Source organism: Panulirus ornatus, chromosome 28 (assembly GCF_036320965.1).
Source record: "Panulirus ornatus isolate Po-2019 chromosome 28, ASM3632096v1, whole genome shotgun sequence".
Taxonomy (NCBI): domain Eukaryota; kingdom Metazoa; phylum Arthropoda; class Malacostraca; order Decapoda; family Palinuridae; genus Panulirus; species Panulirus ornatus.
This window is the reverse complement of record NC_092251.1, coordinates 6293251-6317833: the sequence shown is the minus strand read 5'-3', so window position 1 is coordinate 6317833 and position 24583 is coordinate 6293251. Positions and strand designations below refer to the sequence as shown.

Here is a 24583-nt window from a genome sequence, read left to right as displayed (position 1 = left end):
GATCTCTCATGGTGACAGAGGACACGCCAGAACTCGCCCAAGCTTCCGGCTGTGATAGTGTGTCATCGCCGCTGTAAGCCGTCCTGTGTTGTGTAGATCGGAGTTGTACGCAAGTGTTGCTGACGTAGGGTCGATCGTGTAAAAGATTCGTGTGATGGTGTAAGTTCCCCTTCCTCCTGGTGGGCTCTCCTGCCCCTCACCTTCTGCTGTCGTGAGCCGGGTGTTTTGTCAGGAGAGGCTGGAGCGATGCAGGTATGTGGCAGGAATGTGGCGGCGGTGGTGGTGGTGGTGGTGATTGTGGTGGTGGTAGTAGGGGGTTGAGGAGCCGAGCACTTGCCTTGGCTTGTGATGGGGTGGTGGTGTGGTCCCCTGCCGAAGGCTGCTTGGCCTGGCCTGGCCTGGCCGGCCACCTCTCCGGGCAAGGCGGGGGTGAGTGACTCTCGCCCACAGATAAAGTGATACCCCCTCCTCCTCCTCCTTCTCTCTCTCTCTCTCTCTCTCTCTCTCTCTCTCTCTCTCTCTCTCTCTCTCTCTCTCTCTCTCTCTCTCTCTCTCTCTCGACGTAGGGAGGGAGGGATGAGTGAGCGGACACGTGGTCGCGGTTATCACTTTTAAGGGAAGTTGCGGGAGGGAGGAGGGGCGTTTGTGAACGTCCTCTCCCTTCCACTCCCCATTCCCCTCCGTTAGGAGACTCTACCCGTGACGCTGATGGACATCCTCTCCAGTTCTCAGCTGATAAACCTCTTGCTGGAGACGTGGCTACTGCGGTTGCCATGGCCACGTCGACGCTGTTGGGGAGTGACGCGGTTGCCGTGGTTATGGCCTCGCTTTGCCGTGGTTGGCATGTTGATGTCGGTTTGGTCATCATGGTTTGCGTATCCCGGCTGCCAACCGTCGTAGTTCTCCTTGACTGTAGGTATCCTCGGGTTGCCGTAGTTGCCATAGTTACGTTCTTCAGTGCACTAGTAGCTCCGTAGTTGGTGTCCCCACTGTGACGAGGCTGGGAGTGCAGGTTATCCACAGTGGCTTCGAGCTAGACACTGAAAAAGTGGCTGGTTTCAGCCAGACCAGATCGGTGTTCTCAATCAGGCCAGATCGGCGTTGATGTAAGTCAGATTTGAGGTTTCCAGTCAAGCAGGATTTGATTTTCAGTCAGGCCAAGATTGGCTTTTCGAATAAGGAAAAGTGGTCCCGGTGCAGGTACAACATATTGAGGAAAAACTCTACCCAGGATATCAAATATAGAGTAATTACATACAGCACATTATCGCGGACCATCAGAAGGCGCGGGGGTGAAGATCTTGCGGTCGACGGGGCATCAGAAGGCGCGAGGGGGAAGATGTAGCGGTCGACGTAGCATCAGAAGGCGCGGGGGAAGATCTTGCGGTCGACGGACCATCAGAAGGCGCAGGGGAAATCTTGCGGTCAACGGACCATCAGAAGGCGCGGGCGAGGTGATCTTGCGGTCAATGGGCCATCAGAAGGTGCGGGGGGGGGGGGAGATCTTGCGGTTCGCCGGAGGATCAGAAGAAGGGGGGCGAGGCTCTGCGGCCGGAGGTCATTCCAACAACTTTACCCGGCACAAGACACACACTCGATGGACCTCTCTGATTGATCGGGTGTCAAGGTTGAAGATAGATGAAAGTCTGATGGTCGACAGAGGGGAAGAAGAAGCCAAAAAAAGAAAACGGAGATCTAGAGAATAATTTATGATGGTTGATGAGGAAGAGGAGGAGGAGGAGGAGGTTGGATGGGAGGTCGTTCACATCGGGCTAGGGCTGCCATGAGTGCCCCCCTCCCCACACACACACACACACACACACAGGCCAGACTCGACCCTATGGAGTGATGGTTCTTATTTTCCTCTTTGGGTTGTCGTGGGTGACGGAGGACCATATTAACGGAATCCTTCGCTGAGGTTTTGTTGAGGATTAATATTTACACGTTTCTTGCCGCGCATTTGTTTGAGATACATATTTCATTTTGTGTGTATATATATATATATATATATATATATATATATATATATATATATATATATATATATATATTGGACATGTAAATAGGAAGCCAATATGTGTGTAATTACCTATTTGTACAGTACGGGGAGGGAGTTTTACACTCGTATGACCCCCATCTCTTGAACTAAATGTTATAGGAACATCTTAAACTATTGTTCAGTATCCCATAACTTGGTTCCATTCATTCACCACTCTTATACTACAAAGGTACTTCTGTACACCTTTTCTAATATATATTTAATTTGGTTTATTTTCTTGTGATGTCCTCCTGTTCTCCTATCCAGCATTTTTCGAGGAACTGATCGCAATCTACGTCATCAGACTGGTTGAAAAACTTTTTTTACAATATGCGATCAAGGAGAGCTGTAATCAGGTCAACTTCCACTTGTCCACGGTGGGCAGAAGTAAGGCCTCGAAACTTTTCCCCTGTTAACTCTGTTCCCTGAATTCGGGTGGGCACCATCTTTGTTGCTCTCCCGTTTTCCGGACCTTCTGTATTGGTTGTGGTGATTTACCTGGTAAATACCCGTTCGTTGTGCCTCTTTCAACTACGAGGTCCAAACTTCAGAAGCCTAGTATAGTTTTGACCTTTAGGTATATGACGTGTCCAATCCTTTCTCGCGTATGAACTTGTACGCATTTCTGCTTTCCGTGAACAGACAGTCTGTCCCTTTTACTGTTCTCTTAAGATGGGAGTTTAGTAGTGACGAGGATTAGGGACTGTGTTGACTCCCAAGTCTCTTGACATACCCCATCCTCAGTGTTTTTTTCTTCACCTCTGATTGAATTTCCTCACACGTGCATCAGACCAATGTTGAAGTTTGACTAGGTCCCCTTGCAAGGTGATGCACTCCTCCTCGCTTTCTTAACTTCCCTCATGACCCCCGGGCATCATCTGCAAGCATATGTGTGGTTGCTGGGACGTAACACCAGGCGACTTTGATGTCGTGATGACCTAAATGATGAACTTTGTCTTATGGAAGCGATGCGCTTCTCGCCTACGTGTCATATGTTCATGTCACACGGCCAAGTCGTTCGCTGGCGTACTTATCAAATAGCCAAGACGTCACTGGCATACTTTATCACGTGGACGCGATAACAGCGGCTGGCTAGTGACGTAGACGGGACATATTTTTAACAGCGTTCGAAACGGTGAGGCTCAACCATCGCGTCGTGGCTCCTGACTCACAGGATTGTGTAGATTGTTAGGTAAGGGATGTTTGAGACGTGGTGAGAGAGGCCACGCCAGAGGGAGAGGCTCTCACTGACGCACTCACTGAGGAAATTCAATCAGGGGTGAAGCAAGACGCTTGAGGATGGGATACAGCGATGGAAAGCCTTAATACGACTATTATCAGACGGTCAATATACTGCAGGAATATGTCAAGAGACTTGGGAGTCGACACACACGCACACACACACACACACACACACACACACACACACACACACACACACACACACAAACACCGTGGGAGGCTGCAGGAGCGAGGGAGTGGGGATGTGTCTGGCGGCGTACCCCCGGAAGGCGCTGACGGTACTTACCTCCTGCAGGGGAAGCAATATATACACCCCCCACCCCCACCCCATCCCGCCCCATCGTACAGCCTTCCCCCCGCCGCGCCCCGCACTGGTGAAATTCAAGTTCACTCCTCAACCGCGAGGTGCAGCGGCGTGTGGCTGGCTTGCTGCCCTCGCGGTCTTGGCACGGGAGGCTGTAGCTTCCCCTCAACACTTGTACCTGTGGAGGTTCTGGTCGAAGTGTGTGTGTGAGAGATTCTCTCTCTCTCTCTCTCTCTCTCTCTCTCTCTCTCTCTCTCTCTCTCTCTCTCTCTCTCTCTCTCTCTGTTGGGCGCTGTCATTGCCGCACCGTCCAGGTCGCCTCGGCCCTCACCCCGCCCCTACCCCGTTGCGCCCTGCTTGACGGAGGTTTTTCCGTTGAAAGTTCCGGGCCGGGTGCGCGGGGGGTGGTCACCTGAGCCTCACGCCAGACACCATCTGCACAACGGAATCGATCCAGGTTCGTCATGTTGCTTACTGTGGTCGGGGACGAGTGACCGACCACCTTCCGCGCGCGCGCGTGTGTGTGTGTGTGTGTATGTGTGTGTGTGGAAAGAGAGAGAGAGAGAGAGAGAGAGAGAGAGAGAGAGAGAGAGAGAGAGAGAGAGGGGGGGGGGGGGGGTAGTAGTATATTTTTTTCTTTAGATTACGGTCTATATGTTTTCTTGAGGGCTATAGAAAACGAGAAGGTTTAGAATTGGTAAGAAAACGCGTGACGGTGATGACCCGTGTGTGTGACGCGTGACGGGACTAATCCTGGCTACCGTCACACTGAGGCTCTTGTGGTGACCTTATCTTTGCTGGTTGTGCTCAGCTTCGGCGTAACGTAACGAGGGGGGAAGGGGGGGCGGCGTTACGTATGTGAACCCCCCCCCCTCCCCTTATTGGCAGGGCGATGAATGAAAGGGGCGCTGAGCGGGAGGGGGAGAACTTATTGGCTGGGGCGATTAATTAGAGGTGGGGAGAGGGAAGGAGTTATTGCCGGGTTGTGACAGTCAGGTGGATCCGGGTGATGTGGGTCCGACGCTCACGTTACTGCCCTGTGACGCACCCTGGTGTGACGGGATGACGCTCACGTTACTCCCCCGTGACGACCCACCGTGGTGTGACGGGTTGACGTTCACGTCACACACCCCCGTGACGACCCACTGTGGTGTGACGGGTTGACGTTCACGCCACACACCCCCGTGACGACCCACTGTGGTGTGACGGGTTGACGTTCACGTCACACACACACCCCCGTGACGACCCACTGTGGTGTGACGAACGATGTTGTAAGGCATCTGTTTCTCCTCTTTCTTGGCGGGGTTCCTTATGGTACGTGCACCACAGTTTGCCACTATAAAGAGAAATTATATATATATATATATATATATATATATATATATATATATATATATATATATATATATATATATATATATATATATAAACATCGTTGAGTGGGGCCTTGATGGTGGAGGAGTGGGTGTTGCGGACCGGGCTGGGCCGAGGCGAAGCTCAGGTAGTGTGTCGAAGGGACGGCAGGAGCAGCGGCTGCCGCCTCTCCTCCCTGGCGACCGGACAACAGTAGCAGCTCACGTGAGCGTACCTAACGTACCCCGGACCTCCCGTGCACCTGGCCACACCGACGCTTCCCTTGACGCGCTCGTGGCACCGGAGCCGACGTCGAAATGACGTGGCGCGAGGTGTGTTTGTGTGTGTGTACCCAGTAGCCCTTATATATATACAGGTGTCCAGTTAAACCCAGAATTCCCTCGTAGGCCCGACATTCAACACCACTGGCCACAGTCGCTCCTCCCTCAGCTGGGACCACCATTGCTTGGCTATATCCGCTGCAGTCATCATTTGCGGGAACTCACCCCTCGCACTTACCAGCATCGGGAGGCGCTTAGCCAGGCCAAGGAGACGGCACTGGTCTACCCACCTCATATTCGCCGGGCGACCTTCATGCGAAAGACAGTCGCCCTGAAGCCAACGTCTCCTCCATTGCTGCGTCTGACAGTCATGAGGGGCTGATGGTAGAGTGTGTGTTCCATCCAAGACGCGCTGGGGACAGCCAGTGAAAATTGGCCAGTGTCACGGAGAGGCACTTGTACGTTTGACTTTGACCGTGGAAGAGGGCGGGGCACCCTGGCTGTCGTGGCTGCGGGAGTGTGCAGGCAGAAGAATTCATGCAGTGAGATCGGGGTACGATATACTTAGTGTATCGCCACAGGGGAAATAGAACACGTATTAGAGCTTTTGTTAGTACGATTTCTTTATCATTTCCCCTCAAGTTGTGGCTTCTAGTCTGACCCGTACCTTGACCCAGCAGCTTCCAACTGTACTGCCTGTTGCTCTCCGGCAGTTGTTTGGCAGCTGCCTGGGAACAGCTGGAAGTATACGAACATCCCGACATATAGACGATAATGAAAATTATACACATTTTGAATGACGGATCAAAACCGTAGAACGACTCATGTCCCAAGTGGTGATAATTTCCACAGAAAAACGTGACAAAATATACAAACTATGAATAGTTTATATAGTATATAGTTTAATTTTCCACCTCAAGCGATGACTTGTGTATCGTAAGAATTTTATGACTGTATATGACAGTGGCTTTGTGCTTGACGTCCCACTTGGTTCCCCGTTGGACTAGGCACAGCGGCCGCTATTCAAATAACTCTCACGTAATTGACGTTGACGTACATTCTACTCGTTCGTCGTATAGTGAAAGCAGATCGGCTAAAGCTGGCATGGCTGCCACCCAACCTCCCTCTCCCATTGTCCGTGTGGGGGAGGAGCTGGGGAGGGGACTTGCCTCCGTAGAGATTGCTTGAGCGGGTCAGGGGCGAGGAGGGTAGGGCCCATTCCTTGCCTTTCCCCCGAGGCCCCGCTTGGGGTGTGTGACTGGGGAGGGGAGGTTCGGGGAGGCTGTTCCGAGCGGTTATGGCTGTTCCTCTTAGATGTTCGTCTGGACACAGTTGGTCGTTGGGACCTGCTGCCGTTGGGTGCCAACCAGAGCGCGCGACTGTTGAGAATTTTAATATCGCGTGTTATACAAGTTTGTCCAAACAAGTTTATAGATTCTGAGTTTGTCGCGTCACCTCATTGTGATGGTTTTGAGTTTGATTGTAGAGATCATTTGTCCATGACGTTCGTGGACGGTAACACCACCATTACGTCATGTTGGGGGAGCGTTACGTATGGCCTTGTGGGGTCACTTGTTGAGCGTCACGGTGGCTAGGGGAGGGGGTTGGTTGGAAGGAGAGGGGGGAGGAGCGTTACGTGCCCCTGTGGGGGTGGGGGGGGGGTCACTTGTTGATCATCGCTGGCGTGGCTATTGTGTAGGGAGGGACGGTAGGATGGCACGGCTCAGGGTACACCGACCAGACAGGCTAGTGTGTAGCTGCTCTGGACGCATTCATCGCTCTGCATGACCACCTCACACACACACACACACACACACACACACACACACACACACACACATGGGTGTCCTTCTACCGTTGAAGGAACCACTGTGTCCTCTGCTCCTGCTTCCTGTTCCATTGTCTGCTAATGTTTTTTTTTTCCTCCCATTTTTCTGGTGGATTTTATTGATTCCCAGACACGACTCAGGGGCGGGGGGACAGGAGGGAGGCGCAGCAGATCTGTGTTGGAGACAGTCAGTCGTCGGGGGGCGAGATAAGGGCCTCGGGGTCCACATACTCCCCCGGAATGATGGATTAAATGTCGACGGAGACTTGACACCCGAGAGTAGCGGTTGAATAATGAGAGGGGGTCCTGCCTGGCCCGACCGACGCCGCGGGGCGTCGGCGGAGAGAGACATAGGCCTCGCGTCCCCGTCGCTTGGCGGAGGTGGACGACGGGAGGATCCTTGGGGTGTGGGGTGAGGAGGCCTAGGATGCGCCTCACTTGGTGTGGGACTTGATGGATACTAGGGGGGTAGGGTGGAGGACAAGGCCAGCACAACGACGGAATTCCTTCTACAAACTTCTTTGTTGTCGTCTTTTTTGTCGTTTTAGTCTTCCCTCACCATCTGTGAGGTGAACCTCCCCCCTCCTCCACCAAGCTAATCCTCTTCCTCTCCTCCTCCTCCTCCTCCTCCTCCTTCGAGCCTTTCCTCCTCTCTCCCTTCCATCCTCTTCAGTTCGTCAACAAAGCCTCCTTCCCTCGCCCGTCCCGTTGTCTCCCCTGTGAATTTTTTGGCATTTTTCTGTGTCGTAACTTTCCTAATAAAGGAAAAAGGCTAGTATAAGGAATACTGTCCATGCTGAACACCAGCATCTGGGGTCCAGATACTGTTTGGGTGTCCTTAAGGCCTGTAATTGATTATATAAATGATTACATCGCTAGAAGATTGTGTGATCACTGATTGTGTGATCAATAATTGTGTGATTACTGATTGTGTGATCAATAATTGTGTGATTACTGATTGTGTGATCAATAATTGTGTGATTACTGATTGTGTGATCAATAATTGTGTGATCATTGATTTTGTAATTACTCGCTTCGACTGTATGTGGTTATCTGTCGGTAAGGGTGAGTATTATGAGATATCTTCTCATGATTATCTCAAGTGTAGGAGCGTTGCATTGTGTTACGCTTCACTTTTCAAACAATAGATTTTACGGCTTAGAAAATACTACCCTGAACTATTATTACCTGCATTTTCTTTTTCTTTTTTTTTTTAGTGGCAATTTTACCCAGTGTAATTTATCTGCTTCAAAACCTTGGTATGAGGTTTATCATTCACGCTAAATACGAATCTGGGGTTTTGAATTCTTGCTTTGGGCGTGTGGTCATCAAGGCTTGTAATTAATAATGTAATTGATTACACTTTTAGAAGATTGCGTGGCTCTGTGCTGCGACTTTATTGTTGGGTATCTGGCGCCTTAGGGAAGCGTTATGAGAAGTTTTTCATGAGTATATGAGGAATAGAAGCGTCTCATTATATTTCAGTTGTAGAGCATTTTTTAGTTTTTTTATTTTGCTAAAAGATAGAAATTGCTGATGAGTGAAATGTCCGCCGCCCCTCGGCTCTCTCGTGTGGGGCTGACGGCCCTGGAACACGCCCCAGGGGATTCGCCCAGTGACACACACACACACACACACACACACACACACACACACACACACACACACACACACACACACACACACACACACACACACACACACACACACACTGTTACCAAGACTTATGCCCGTTGAAGAATGAACGCGACAACAATATTTTTCTATGTCTACACATCGTCCACACCTCACTCACAAAAGGCTTTCGTTGTAGTGGTGTTTCTCACGACGGTAAGGCCACACAGGGTCTACTAAGAAGTGTGTACACCCCTCGGATTGGTCTGATGTAGGGGAGTGTGGTCTGGTCTGGTCTGGGGATGACGGTAGGGGGTCTGGGTTTGGTCTGCGAGGGTGGGTAATTTTAGGGGTGTTAGAATCTGGTTTGCAGTAGGGAGGTCCGCAAGTACGACTTGTTCCTTAAAGGTTTGGTCCGTAGGGAGGGGGATGTGTGGTCCGTAGAGAGTGGATGTATGGTCCGTAGGGAGTGGATGTTTTGAAAGTAGTGGGTGTGGTCCGTAGGGAATGGGTGTGGTCCTTGGAGAGTGGGTTATGGTCCGTGGGAGTGGATGTGGTTCCTGCAGAGTGGGTGTGGCTCTTGCAGAGTGGGTGGGGTCCGTGGGAGTGGATGTGGTCCGTGGGAGTAGGATTTACTTAACCCAGAGAGAAGTGTTGCATTTTTTCCTCTATTTTCTTCAGGTAAACACAGCTGGGGCACCGGTGTGGGATGCGACTCTCAAGGCGAGGCCGTGTGGAGGTGGAGGGTGGCGGTGGAACAGCAGTGGAGGTGGAGGAGAGTTGCAAATGAAGTGGAGAAGGACAGCAGTAGAGGTGGAGATTGATACTGAAGGTGGAGCGTGGGAATTGGTGGTGAAGGTGGGTGGTGGTGGTGGTTGATGGCGTCGTGGAACTGATGGAGAAGACGTATGATGGTGGAGTAAACGGGAAATTTGCCCGAGACGGTCACGTGTGTCGCATGTTGAGGTCCCCAGAGGAGCAGGTGGAGTTTCGCGTGTGCCTCCAGCCCCTGTCGCCCCACACCTAAAGCACGACGCCCCCCTTTCCACTCTCTTCCTCTTCCTCCGCCACTCAGACAGAGTGGTCATTGTGGATGCCTGTGAATCTCTGGCCCCGGAATCGTATCGCTGTCTTAGGGGCATCATCCAAGACATGGACTCAGAACGAACGTAAGCTGGTCTCACTCCTGTTTGGCCGTCGGTCGATGAACTGATACAGGCTTAGGGAAGGTTAACCTCTAAGGGCGGTGATTCCTGATATAAGGGGTACTTGTGCCGTTGATCAGGATGGCTCGCTGTGGGTATAGAAATATAAGGGACAACACCCACTCATGCCCCCCACACTCCTGGCGGCGTTGGAGATGCTCCCCGGAGACGTGCCTCCTACCGCCCGCACGGCTTGTCTGTCGTACGCTCGGAGTGGGCCGACCTGACACAGCCAGGTCTGTGGGTAAGAAGTGACTGTGCACGCTCTAGTGCCCTCGAACCCTTGACCTTAATACTGGAGGCGATGCGGCGCGTGTTGGGATAAGTCTGTGAAGGACGGGCGGGACGCGACACCTCCCCCAGCAGGAGCCAGCCAGCGACCCTCCCTCCCTCCCTCACTCCTCCTCTCCTCTCTTCTCCCCCCAGCAGGGGAGGGTGCCTTCAGGCTTCCCGCTTTAAGACGTGTGGTGTTGTCTTGCACCCACCCCTCCTCTACCCCCGGAGCGCTCACCCCTTTGGCCTGAAGGTCAGGATCGCCCCCGGGGTTATAAAACGTTGAAGATGGCGGCGGCCAGAACTCCGTCATTTTGAAACTATAAATATTCTGGGAATAAAGAAGATGGTGCGTGGGAGGGGTACACTAGACTTACCCACACATACCAGAGGGGTCTCTCTCACACTCACACACCCTCGTCCTCCCTCACTAACTATCCTCGTTAAGTCATCCGCTCGTTAGATGTGTAGTTAAGTTACTCTACTGCAGTCCGTCCCTTTTTTTTTTTTTTTTTTTTTTTTGACCCTCTCCCGAGCCTGTAGTTAACTGCAGTTAAGAGATTTAGTTCCCGGGTTCTGATTGGTGGGTCTGTCGGTCAGTGAACCTCGTTCCGTCACGTTCCCTGGTGCTGGTCTGGCCCTGGGGGGGTTGCGGAGTGTGGGGTGCCAGCCTGCCTCTTCCTTCGTTCCTCTTGCTCAACGTTGAGAAAATTTTTCGTAATTTTCTCTTTTCTTTTTTAATCTATGTCTCCCAGTGCCATCATCCCCCAGCATTCCCAGGCCTCTCGCCACAACTCCCGTGTGCTAGAAGTGTATAAGTGAGAGGGTTTTCCCTCTTAATTTCCTCTTGGGAGTGATTTGCCAGACTCGAACCCCCAACGCTTCGCCTTCATCCTCAACCAGACGCTTCACGCTCCACTACAGTCATCAACCCGACCCTCACGCTCCACCTTCATCATCAACCCGACCCCCCCACCCACTCCCGCTCCACCACCACCCTCATCCACCCGACCCTCCCCTCCGGCCGCTTCCCATACATTAGCTAACTTTAAATTTGAAGAAACCAAACAGGAGACTGCAGCAGCCAGCCACTCTCCCCTCTTGCTCACTTCCTCCTCCTCCAACATCACTTAGCTACACCATCATGTTTCAGCACATCACTGAACTACAGTGACACACGCTTCAGCACATCACTGAACTACAGTGGCAAACACTTCAGCACATCACTGAACTACAGTGACACACACTTGAGCACATCACTGAACTACAGTGACACACACTTGAGCACATCATTGAACTACAGTAACACACACACTTGAGCACATCACCGAACTACAGTGACACACTTGAGCACATCACTGAACTACAGTGACACACACTTGAGCACATCATTGAACTACAGTGACACACACTTGATCATGTTTTTGAACTATTTCTGCACTGCTGAGCACAGTATCTTACCAGCAGTTCGTTTTGCCATACGTTCCACACCTTCCGTCCTCATGCCTCCTCCGTGTGAGATGTTCTGGCCACAGTCTGGAAGGAATTTTTGACTTTTATCCAATTTCTAAAACTGCGTTGTGTAGGGGTTCATGAATTCCCAGTACATTCCCATAGATTCCCAAAACTTCTTGTGAATTCCATGGCCCTCCCGCCCCGTCAAATAACATTTTTAGACGCATCTGTCTGATAAGTGTGTGGCCATCATACCTGTAGTCATACCACACCTGTACATTCATACCACACCTGTACATACATACCACACGTGTACATTCATACCACTCCTGTATATATTCATACCACACCTGTACATTCATACCACACCTGTACATTCATACCACACCTGTACATTTCATTTACCGTATTTTCATATCTTCTGGGAAATCTAGTCTCCTTTTTGCCCCGATCCAGTGTAGCAGCGACGTCATCTGCGTCAGGAGAGCCGTGTAGACTGGAATATATTCGACACCCCATCCCTCTTGGAGGTGGAGGCAGGCGGGGTTCATCCCCTGCAGCCTCATTCTCGTCCTGGATGGTCTCCACATCACGGATGCAGACGCTGACCTGTGCAGGTGGAGGCGCCGAGCCCCCCTCCCCTCATCTCTTAACTCGCCTTGACCTCTCGTATCATTCACGCAGCCTTCGGTCATTTTCTTCCCCCCCCACACATATAAGGTGATTTTCGTCTCTCTCTCTCTCTCTCTCTCTCTCTCTCTCTCTCTCTCTCTCTCTCTCTCTCTCTCTCTCTCTCTCTCTCTCTCTCTCTCTCTCTCTCTCAGCGAGGCTGTGTTTGTGTGTGTGTGTGTGTGTGTGTGTGTGTGTGTGTGTGTGTGTGTGTGTCTGTACGCGTCGTTCTCTCTTTGAAAATCTGTTTCATTTCATATGGTCCTTCAAGAGGTCCCTCTGGTTCATTCCGCAAGGTCTGCTTTCACAAGGGTCCCTCTGGTTCATTCCAGTAGGCGGCCCTCCTGAGCGAATACAAGCTCAGTCTCTCCCTGGCAAAGCCTCCCCAAGACATTCCGCACCGCCTCATTCCCTCTGCGTCTCACACATATTCTGCTCCTCTGTCACTTCATCCTTGTCATCCAGTAGATTAACCTCCCTGTAATCTGGACATCGACTTGCGCTCAACTATACGCCTCTTCCTCCCAAATTCATTTCCCGAGCCCCCGCTCCTCGATGACTGTCTTAGAAATACCCTGTTCCCGGCTCTCAAGCTGCTCCAGGAAGGCGTTTCAGTGGCGATCATAGTGAGCGCGCCACTCCGTGCCACCTGCAGGGACATTGTCAACAGTTCTCTCTCTCTCTCTCTCTCTCTCTCTCTCTCTCTCTCTCTCTCTCTCTCTCTCTCTCTCTCTCTCTCTCTCTCTGACCCATCATCACTCAGTGCGTTGTCTTGGCGACATCCATCGGAGGGTATGATAACCTCCCCCTTGGTGTGCACCCTGCCACTTGATGGTGGTTAGTGACCCCTAAGTGTCTCACCCAGGTCAATCATCGCCTGCCATGACGGGCGTCTGTGTCATGTACAATCTCTTATCATCATCCCAACCCATCGTCAGCAGGGGGAACCTCTCCTCCCCACTCCCTGGTGCACGGTTGGGCCTTGCCTGAGGGGCCCCTCCCTCCTCCCGCCTCCTGTACTCGAACCTGTCATCAGTGAGGTATTCTAGGTAACGCAGGGTGAGTGAGGCTAGGGTGCCGTGCACCTGTGTCATGTCAGCCTGGCATGGCCCCAAGGCTTTATTCATTGTGCCTTCCCGTGCACCCGCCCGCCTCTCACTCCTTCTGCTTCCGTAAATTGGCCACGCTGTCCAAGCCGGTCACAGCCGATGATAGTGTGGTGTACAGGCGCCACCACCGCATTGTGGCCGGAGCCCCTTCTCTTGAGGATAAACTTTGGACCTCAACCGTGGCCCCGTTTGTCACCTCCGTCTGCCTTACAGCTGCTCCCTTGACACGTTCCGTCTCTGATCCCTCTCGAGGAGTAGTCATCTGTCTGGCCTGATCCCCAGGGGGGTCATCCTTGGGGTCACTCGCCGCTCCACCCCCGACACCAAACTCATTTTTTTTCTTTTTTTGTCTTCACTCCTGACCCAGTTTCCAGGACTCGGCATTGGAAAATAGGTCATGGAGCGCGTGCTGCTCTGGATGTCCCGGCTCTCTCTCTCTCTCTCTCTCTCTCTCTCTCTCTCTCTCTCTCTCTCTCTCTCTCTCTCTCTCTCTCTCTCTCTCTCCCTTTTGGCACTGTGACAACGGGAAGACCCATCCAGGCTTTTAAGGCAGGAGGACCGGAGGACCTTGGTGGGGTGATGTGGTGGCACTGCCCCCGTCCCCTCCTTCCACCCCACCCCAGGCCCACCCACTCCTGACGGAAGGGAGGGCCGCCACGTCAGCGTCTGCTGCAGGTGCAGTGCTGCTTTGTGTACCCCAGAGGGCCGCGTCCCCAGTGAGAGGGAGGGCTAATGGTGAATGTAAGGCTACGTGAAGGTGGGCGAGGCACCGGCAACGGTGGTAGAAGGCAGTGGTGGGAGGGTGATGGCGACAGCTGAGAGCAGCGGTGGCAGATAGTGAACAATGGGGACCAGGGGACGAGTGATGGTAGAGGAATGGTGGTGTCAGACTACGCTGACGGCGGGAATCAGTTGTGTCATAGTGGTGGTGGTAGTGGTTGGTGGTGGTGGTAGTGGTTGGTGGTGGTGGTAGTGGTTGGTGGTGGTGGTAGTGGTTGGTGGTGGTGGTGGCAGAGATCATAGTGTCAGGCTTTGAGCCAATACGGTTGACGGACCCGTACCACAGCTGTGATACCTGACCACACTGACCTCCTCACCTTTTCTGCTTAAATACCACTCCGGTATCCCAGTACAGGTGACCTCCGCCACCTCCCTCCTCCACCTGGGCTGTATCATTCCCAAGCAAGTCGGGACTCCTGGGACATCTAGGGACGTCATTGTTCATGGTGGGGGTGGTCCAGGGACTCCACATGGCTCTCGGCTGGGCCAGAGTCCCATGGACCGTGTTTAGATGTTTGGGTTGGGTTGGTCCACCGTGTGTGTGTGTGTGTGTGTGTGTGTGTTGGGTATTAAGCATGGGAGACCAGTTGGTGAGGAGTTGCTCCCACCTGTGTCTGCTTCCCATCTTCCTTCCTTGGCCAGGAAGGGAGGGAGGGAGGGAAGGAGGAAAGGCAGTAGTGCGGGAATAACATCGTCGTGTGTAATGGAATTCTGGGTTCCATTTTGTCCGTTTACGTTCGCCACCCACCCGCACCACTGCCACCTACTGGGCAGGACCTACACCACCCACCTGTTCCTCTGCCACCCACTGGGCAGGACCTACACCACCCACCTGCTCCCCCGCCACCATTAATTGGGCATGGCCTACACCACCCACCTGTTCCCCGCCACCAGCTGGGCATGACCTACACCTCCCACTTGCTCCCCGCCACCCACTGGGTATGACTCACACCTCCCACCTGCTCCCCCGCCACCAACTGGGCATGACCCACACCACCCACCTGCTCCCCCGCCACCAACTGGGCATGACCCACACCACCCACCTGCTCCCCCGCCACCAGCTGGGCATGACCCACACCACCCACCTGCTCCCCCGCCACCAACTGGGCTTGACCTACACCTCCCACCTATTTTGTTTTTCCTCCGTCGCCCACCGCCCGAAAATCACACTGTACGGGGGCGGCGGCGTCGTCGGCTTCCCCGCCTGCCCACAACTGAGACAAATGGAACCACATGATCAGTCATGCATGAAATGGACTTCCCGATTGAAACCCTGCAACGACGTCGTCATGTTTCCCCTCCACCCCCACCCCCCACCAGACCCCCTTCCCCTCCTCCGTGTTGGGGGAGGAGGGGGGGAAAGGTGAGGTTCCTCTTGGCCCAGTGATGATAGACGTGTTCAAAAGCCATACGAGTTTGGTTTTTTGTTAGTAACGGCGCCGTAGACGACAGCTACGAGTGTGTGTGTGTGTGTGTGTGTGTGTGTGTGTGTGTGGAGAGAGAGAGAGAGAGAGAGAGAGAGAGAGAGAGAGAGAGAGAGAGAGAGAGAGAGAGAGAGAGAAAACACATCTTGCACCCTCCGTATTACGACCACTTGAGTGGGAATATTTATTTTTTTTTGTTATTTTTGTTGCAATTACTCCAGGGAGCTCGTTTGCATATTCAGCGTGGGAGGAGAAGGGTTATGGTGATTTACGACGGGATATGGTTTTAGAGGTTGTTGTTGTTGGTGATGTTGTTGTTCGGTGTAAAGTGATCGTTAGGCTAGTCTTTGTGCATGACGGTACGACCCATGTGCACGATGGTACGACCCTTGAGTAGGATGTTACGAGCCTTGAGCATTGACGGTACGACCCTTGAGCATTGACGGTACGACCCTCGAGCACGACGGTATAACCTTTGAGCGCAACAGCACGACCTTTGGATACAATGTCGCCTGCCCTTTGACCTAAGGAGGAGGTCAAAAGATAGGTCATGCCGTTGGTTAAGTCCAGTCGTGTCTGCGACGACACACTCCTGTGGACTGCTTGTGTCGTCTTGCACAGAAACTGTCGGATAATCAAGTGAACTGGAAGGGCACACCTGCTGGCCTGTAATGAGGTTACATGTTAAAAAGAATTTATATTTACCACTTTTTTTTTTTCTTCTTCATCCGTCGAGTTAATGGTGGGCTTCAGACTGGACGTAATCATCAGAGACAGTGTCGGGAAGAACTGGTTTTGTGAGGGAGCCCATGGTCTCTCACTGCATTATTGAGGACGTGATGTGTTTTATTCGTTTTGTCGTCTGCCGAGGAAGATGTAGGGTGGGTTCACTGATCCCCCTACTGAGGAAGGTGTAGAACTGGTCCGCTGGGGGAGTGGCGGTTGAAGCTGGTAGCAACAGACGGCATCCTCCTCCTGAATAAGTGGCAGCAGCAGCTGGTAGCAACTGACTGAGTTCCTTCTCCTGGAGGAGGGGCAAGAGATGGTAGCAACAGACGGGTTCCTCCTCCTGAAGGAGTAGCAGCAGCAGCTGGTAGCAACAGATGGGTTCTTCCTCCTGGAAGAGTAACAGCAGCAGCTGGTAGCAACAGACGAGTTCCTTCTCCTGGAGGAGGGGCAGGAGATGGTAGCAACAGACGGGTTCCTCCTTCTGAAGGAGTAGCAGCAGCAGCTGGTAGCAACAGACGGGTTCTTCCTCCTGGAAGAGTAACAGCAGCAGCTGGTAGCAACAGACGAGTTCCTTCTCCTGGAGGAGGGGCAGGAGATGGTAGCAACAGACGGGTTCCTCCTTCTGAAGGAGTGGCTGTAGAAGCTGGTAGCAATAGACGGGTTCCTCCTCCTGAAGGAGTAACAGCAGCAGCTGGTAGCAACAGACGGGTTCCTCCTCCTGGAGGAGTAACAGGAGCATCCCTTGTGACATGGACATTAATCTGGTGCCTGTGCGTCCCTTGGTGGCCTCGCTTGTGTCGCAGGACAGCAAAAGGACAAAACACCAAACTGTAAATCTCTCGGAAGGTCACATGGGGATTGCTATATATAGAATAACAGCTGCATAGTTACATATATCGTATGTACAGTAATCTGACTCATGACATCAGTCAGAATATATATATATATATATATATATATATATATATATATATATATATATATATATATATATATATATATGACGAGGGTTAGGGGTACTATATGTAACTTACCAGCTTTCGTACACTGTCAGTCCTCAGTGTTCATCCGGCATCCCCCAGGCCAAGACAGCCTCAACTCCCCTTCCCTCACCCCCAGCCTCCGGGAGAGTGGACGGTGGACCACCACAGAACGTGAACTAAACTCTCGTTTCCTCTGTTGCAGGTGAGGTGGTGGTGACGTCATCGGTGCCCGCGGTAAGTGCCATCCTCTGGTCCTCCTTCCCCTCCCTCCTTCCCCATGGCCATATATAACCCTCCCCCCCTCCTTCCTTCTCAGCTCCCCCCCCCCCTTCCTCCCACCTCACCTTCATCCCCCGTGGGGCCAAGGAAGCCAGGGGAAGCCACTGCACCTTCCTACCGCACCCTACCACCACCCCTCCCCCAATCCAGCCACAACCACCCCCACCCCCTCAATCCGAATTCTTCTTCGTCCGTTTTCTGTGTCAATATGTGGAGTGGGTGATGTTTTGTGGGATTTGTTTTATCTGATAGTAAATTCAGCAACGTGGAGGGTTTCCCGGCTGGCTTTCCTCTCGTCCCGTGTGTGTGTGTGTGTGTGTGTGTGTGTGTGTGTGTGTGTGTGTGTTGACCCACTTACAAGGTGTGGGTGAGGGTCGGGCGGACCCGAATTGTAGTGTTGTTCCGGGGCAGCGCGGGAAGGGGGTAAGCATCACGTACGAGTCTTCTGTGTAACCCCGTCCTTCTGGAGTCCTTCTGCAGGAGCTGAGGGGTCGGCTGAACGTCCCCCAACACCGCCATCATGAGTGTTGGTGCTTCTCTGGTCGGTCTCTTTAGTGCCATCCCCAACACCACCAACACCACCACCACCACCGCGAGTGTTGGTGCTGGGCTGGTCAGTCTCCTTGAATATCCCCAACACCACCAACACCACCACCACCGCGAGTGTTGGTGCTGGGCTGGTCAGTCTCCTTGAATATCCCCAACACCACCACCACCACCGCGAGTGTTGGTGCGTTTGTGGCCAGGTCGACTCACTACCCAGTTGTTGACACGTCGGAGAGCGTCCCCGCCTCCCGGGCAACGTGAGTGAGGAGGGATCGGCAGACGTAGTAAGGGGAAGAACGCGTTGTGCCGCGTGACATGAGGGACCCTCTGCCCTCCTCCTTCACTCCTCCCGGAGACATGACAGTGGCCGTCACCTCCTCCAACCACATGGACGTAGAGGTGACAGGTCACCACTCATCCTTCGACCGAAGACCTTTCCCTCTCTCTCTCCCTCCCTTCCTCCCTCCTCTTAGAGCCGGTGACTCAACTCCGTACTCTTCTTGTTCGTACTCTCTCTCTCTCTCTCTCTCTCTCTCTCTCTCTCTCTCTCTCTCTCTCTCTCTCTCTCTCTCTCTCTCTCTCTCTCTCTCTCTCTCTCCTAGTGCCCTAGGACCGAGCACTTACGTGGGTTGATCCGTTCGCTTTTCTGGGAGGTGCTTCCCCTCCCTCCCTACCGGACGTGGACGGGTTGGTAATTTATATAACCCGGTTATGTCCACTGCTTCCAGGATCTTCATTCTTCATATTTTGTCGTGAAAAGAAGAAAATGTTGTTGTTCATTTGTCTCCTGCTGTAGGTCCTTTTCTTCAGCATGTTGACCTTTCTCGTTATGTTTGGCGTTGATTCTTTTTATTATGTGTGGAAAAAGAAATAGACACTCGTTTCACTGAAAATTGGGATCTATACAGGTTCTGGAATGGCGTTCCCTCTCCCAAGCAGCTGCTCACTCTGGTGGTGGTGGTGGTGGTGGTGGGGGGGGGGGGGGGGTCAGCAGCCTTCAGCAGAATTCAAAGTCAGTTCGTTATCAACTCTCTCTCTCTCTCTCTCTCTCTCTCTCTCTCTCTCTCTCTCTCTCTCTCTCTCTCTCTCTCTCTCTCTCTCTCTCTCTCTCTCTCTCCGCCCAACAGGTCAAACGCACAATCCAGTAGATTAGTTTACCACCCAGCAGATCAACGCACCATCCACCAGATCAACGCTTCATCCACCACACCAACGCACCATCCACCAGATCAACGCACCATCCACTAGATCAACGCACCACCAAACACCAGGCCATTCCGTCCATCTCTCGAGATGACCCGGTCGATGCTCAGCATCTTTTTCTTCCAGAGCTACGGTAGAGAGAGAGAGAGAGAGAGAGAGAGAGAGAGAGAGAGAGAGAGAGAGAGAGAGAAGGGGGGTCCTTTACGCCTCTATATATCCCCCCTCCTCCTCCTCCACAGCGGCCGCCACCCCCGTACATTGTGTTCCCCCCCCGGGAGAGGCAGGTGTGCCATTACTTGAAGAACGAGTCACACTTGTCATCCCTCCTCATCCTTGATGTTGGCGCAGGTGCCTCATGATCGGGGTCCTTTTATATATAAACACAGCTTCGTCCCTAAGTTGTATCCAGACACTTGTTTCCTCGCTCATGTTTTGGTTATGGGGGAAGTGTGGTAGATCTTATCGTTTATAAAAAATTTTTTGGATATTGATCTCCGGCGCTGATGTCCTTACGTGGGAGGAGAGAAGTTGCTGTCTATCTGTAGTCGCTGCTGTGGCTGTGAGGAGCCGCTGGTCTTGCCCTAGCCACCGTGAGAGGATGGAGGAGGGTAGGAAAACGCGTGTCATCCTGACTTGCAGGAGTCCTGGACTTAGATGGCCAACTCAGGAGAACGTATTGTGGTCCATGGCAATCCAATGGACGTCCTCAACCCCCGGCATCTCCCTCTCCCTCCTTCTTTGCCCTTGAGGCTTCTCGTAAGGGGTCGTTCTTATATACACGACCCCTCCACATGTGCGTCAGAGCACGCAAGAGATTTGGGGACGACTTTGGAAGTAATCATGGAGAATGTGTTGCGGGTCAGACAATCTCCAGCCCCGAGCCCCGGCCAACACCACGGACCACCAGACATGATGATCATAGGCACGTACGTGTCTAGGGTCGAACTGGTGGTCTCCATGTACGAGACCGCATCGTAGGACGGTACGTGGAGAGGTGTTCCGTCAAGGACGATACGTGGTGAAGTGTTCCGTCAAGGACGGTATGTGGAGAGGGGTTCGTCAAGGACGGTATGTGGAGGGGTTTCGTCAAGGACGGTATGTGGAGAGGGGTTCCGTCAAGGACGATATGTGGAGAGGGGTTCCGTGAAGGACGGTATATGGTGAATGTTCCCTCAAGGACGGTATGTGGAGAGGGGCTTTGTCAAGGACGGTATGTGGAGAAGGGTTCCGTCAAGGACGGTACGTGGTGAGGTTTCCTATGGCTATTACGGACGTGTTCCGTTCCGGGCTCCGTTGAGGACGGTATGAGGTGTTCCATCCGGGGAGGGCATGAAGATGCGTCTTCCTGTGGACTCCCTCCAGGGGTATGAAGATTCCTCCTCCCCAGGAGGCCTGTACCTGGCGGCAGGAAGCGTGGAGGGAGGAAGGGATAGAAGTGTCTCGCACATGAAGGACATGTGACTGATTCCAGTCAGGGCACAGCTGGGATGATCCTCCACCCATAACACGGGTGTGCAGCTTTGTGCTGGCGCGTTCCAGCAGTTAAACACACACATAAGTAAAGATCACGTACGAATCACAAACACACATACAAGGAAAGTAAAAAAATAGTGGAGAAAAAAGGATTTTCCTTGTCTTCGTCTAGGAATGGGGATCAGGGAGGCTATAACAGTTACATATAAGTATACTGGGATGGGGGGGAAAAGAGGGGAAGGACTTGAGTTGTGGGTGGAGCGGAGGGTGGTGGGAGGTCCCTGTGGCAGCACCTCAGTGTATCGACCCAGTTGCTGGGGTGGAGTGGACTGGGGCGGGGCGCAGCGGAGGGGGTGGTAGTTGAAATCGTGTGCTTTTGCCTGGTAAGAGTTCCTAGCCTTGCCCGACACTCGACCAGGCTGGGGGGTGCCAGGTCTACTACCCTCCCCGGCCGACGTGCCTCATCTCGGTATAAAATTGGTTCTGGTGATGATCAGATGAAGTTTTATCTTAGTTATAATCGACTGGGGGGTAGTCGCTAGGTTGTAACTGACCGAAGTAGGCTATGAGTTACGAGTTGATTAGATCGTGGACGCACGCACAAGAGAGGTGGACTTCCGTTAAGCATATTCTTGTCAACGATTTTTAGATACCCCCTTTTTTTTGAGGTAGGGTTGAAGTAGGGTGGGCAAGTCTTGTGTAGGGTAGGAAGGGACCTGGATGGCTCGCCTGCTGACATTCCCTTCCTCTAGGACGTCAGCAGCACATCTTAGGGCCAGCTGACAGCCCCATGTGAGGGTAAGCTGCCTTATCTCAGCACAACAGACAAATGAAGGTATGATGTTAGAGATGAATTACACTGATCATTAGATCATTAACGTCAGCCAATCTTCATTTGTCTGGATCGTGTTTTTGTTGGTTTAAACTTATCTTCCATCAGCTTACCGTCCCTCATTGTGGGGCCGTCCGTCTATCCTTGAGTGTAGGGTCGTCCCTCCGTCCCTGAGTGTAGGTCCGTCCCTCTGTCCTTGAGTGTAGGGTCGTCCCTCTGTCCCTGAGTGTAGGGTTGTCCCTCTGTCCCTGAGTGTAGGGCCGTCCGTCTGTCCTTGAGTGTAGGGTCGTCCCTCTGTCCCTGAGTGTAGGGTCGTCCGTCTATCCTTGAGTGTAGGGTCGTCCCTCCGTCCCTGAGTGTAGGGTTGTCCCTCTGTCCCTGAGTGTAGGGTCATCCCTCTGTCCCTGAGTGTAGGGTTGTCCCTCTATCCCTGAGTGTAGAGGGGCGTCCTTTCTTTCCCTTGCGCGTGCTGGTATCTAGATAGGATAAGTTTTTTTTTCGAGGATAAACGAGCATCATCCGCCAGTACCTGCATGAATATGAGGGTCATTTGTACGCTATCCCAAGGGGAGAGAGAGAGAGAGAGAGAGAGAGAGAGAGAGAGAGAGAGAGAGAGAGAGAGAGAGAGAGAGAGAGAGAGATTCTAGCAAAAAAAAATCATTCATCACTATTAAAGGTACTATTTATAATGTGGACCCTTGTTCATTATGAGGTCAGCAGAGGTCAAGGTCACAATGTTTTTACAACATCCTGAAACCTGACATCCGTTCTCCCCCCCCCCCCCCCCCCACACACACACACACACACACACACCCGGTGCTTCCGTTACGCCGGTGACGGCCGCGCGACGCTGCTGCTCTACCCCGCCACACATACTGATGACAAAGCCCAGGGTCAGCGATTGGTCGCTGCCGCCCGCCGCGCCCTCATGGCAGTGTTGGATCGGGTAGGAACAGTCAGGTTGAACTGACCTGGGGTGCCTGTTGAACCCCACAACACCAGGTCTACACATGAGGGGTTGATTGGTTTTGTGTATATATATGAGGTGGGCAGGTTTGATTGAGGGGGAAGGGATCTTGCGTGCCACGAGCGGAGTTTCATTGCGAGGTGGAGCCTCCGTTGCCATATGGAGGGAGTCTCCGTGAACACTAGTGTTGAGTGAGCTGGTTGCACTGGTCGCTGTGACGTGTTTACCTCCCGGCTGCGAGGTAAGGTAAGGCAGTGTTTGCTGTCGGTCCGACGCAAGAAGGCGGACGTGGTTTTGGCTCGGGTGACGTGTGATTACTCCGGACGTCATGTATGACCTGAGAGAGAGAGAGAGAGAGAGAGAGAGAGAGAGAGAGAGAGAGAGAGAGAGAGATCCAAACGTTACATGTTTTCGTATGTTCAGCGAAATTTCCTGCCAGCGTATGACCGGCGGATGTGTATGTATATATGCCAGTACATACTACTCCCAGATTTATTGCTCCCGTCCGAGGTTGTTGACCTCCCTGGTTGGGGTGGGAATCTAGGTCACATAGGTCAAGCGGGGAGGGTCACCGTGGACGTTAGGAGGTAGGTGACAAACGGTGTGCCTCGGGTTACGGGTAGAGTGACCCCCTCCAGGCGTATCCTGTCCTGGCTCACGGGCACTGGATCCCGTTGAACTTTGTAAGTTCTTTATTTACGTAAATAGATAGAGGCAGGGTATTTCTTCTGGGATAGAGTGACTGGGGGGGGTGTAGGTGGAGGCTAGTTGGAGCGTGCGATGGATACAGCACATCGACAGAGGCGAGAGAGAGAGAGAGAGAGAGAGAGAGAGAGAGAGAGAGAGAGAGAGAGAGAGAGAGAGAGAGCGTTGCAGGCGACATTTAACAAGCTGTGAAAGGACTGTGGAGGATGGTAATGAGGCTCCCCAGCCACCCTGGCTCGACCGCTCCTGCCCCAGATGAGAACAAGAGGGCAAAACTGATCACTTGTATATCACTTGTATCAAGCGGGTACGATCATAACCAAACCTCTACGTGTGGCACCACAAACGTGTACTTTCTTCTCAAGTGATGGTGTTCGCGGTGCAGGTACGTAGCATGACACAGGTACCTAAAGTTACTTAAGGTGATTTAAAGTGTTATTTCTATATATAGGGGAAAAAGAAGAGGTGTGTGTGTCAATTCATGTCGCTGACCCACTTAGGTTTTGGACGACGATGGTTTGTTGATAGCCCGCTGGTCCAGACGGGAGAGACCTTACCCCCTAGAAAGGGCCCGTCCTCGATGTTCTCTGTCCCTAGGAAGGAACCCGTAACGCATGACTCTACCTCTAGAAAGGGTCCGTCGCCGATGACTCTGCTCCTAGACAGGGTCCGTCCCCGATGTCTCTGTCCCTAGGAAGGAACCCGTCACGCATGACTCTACCATTAGAAAGTGTTCCTCACCGACGTAGCTCTCGAGGAGGACAGAAAACCATTGACCGACGCCGCGCCCGTCTTCCTACAACCTCCTGAACAGGAAATAGTGCAGCTTACTCAGCCCGTGCGAGATTACCTGTCACCTGGGGTCCGAGGCGACCCCCCGCCAGACGCTCCCTCTTATTTTTTGAACTAGTTTAGATTTGCTATATAGATTAGCGGCTGATTACGGTCGGCAGGGAGAGACGGGTGCAGAGGGAAGACGTGAGGTATGTGTGTGTGTGTGTGTGTGTGTGTGTGTGTGTGTGATGGAATTCAGGGAAAAGAGTCATTGGTCCCATTTTTTAAACTGCGGTGAGGTGAGTCAGGTCAGGGCTGGGATTAGTGGGTATGTGAAGTTGGTCAGGTCGTCCTGGGCAGGCTGGTGGCTCTAGGTAGGTCACGTGGTCACGAGAGGTCGTTCTGGGCAGGCAGGTGGCACTAGGTAGGTCACGAGAGGTCGTGCTGAAGGTCAGGCGTCGAATGAAACCTGGGTTCAGCGAATGAGTCGATCCGGCGCCTCAGACGGTCAGTCTGT

The 24583-nt window shown here is 52.6% G+C and overlaps 1 protein-coding gene across 2 annotated transcripts in view; it reads left to right on the top strand.

Moving 5' to 3' along the window:
- The window catches only part of Ypel (Yippee-like), a 317923-nt gene that overhangs the window by 190552 nt on the left and 102788 nt on the right, over positions 1-24583 (top strand). Inside the window, exon 4 of one of the 2 annotated variants that reach the window (XM_071678613.1) lies at positions 17490-17521. The exons of the other annotated variant lie outside the window; for it this stretch is intronic. The gene's annotated coding sequence lies outside the window, so the exon portion shown is untranslated. The remainder of the gene's footprint in view (positions 1-17489; positions 17522-24583) is intronic. 2 annotated transcript variants of the gene reach the window in all.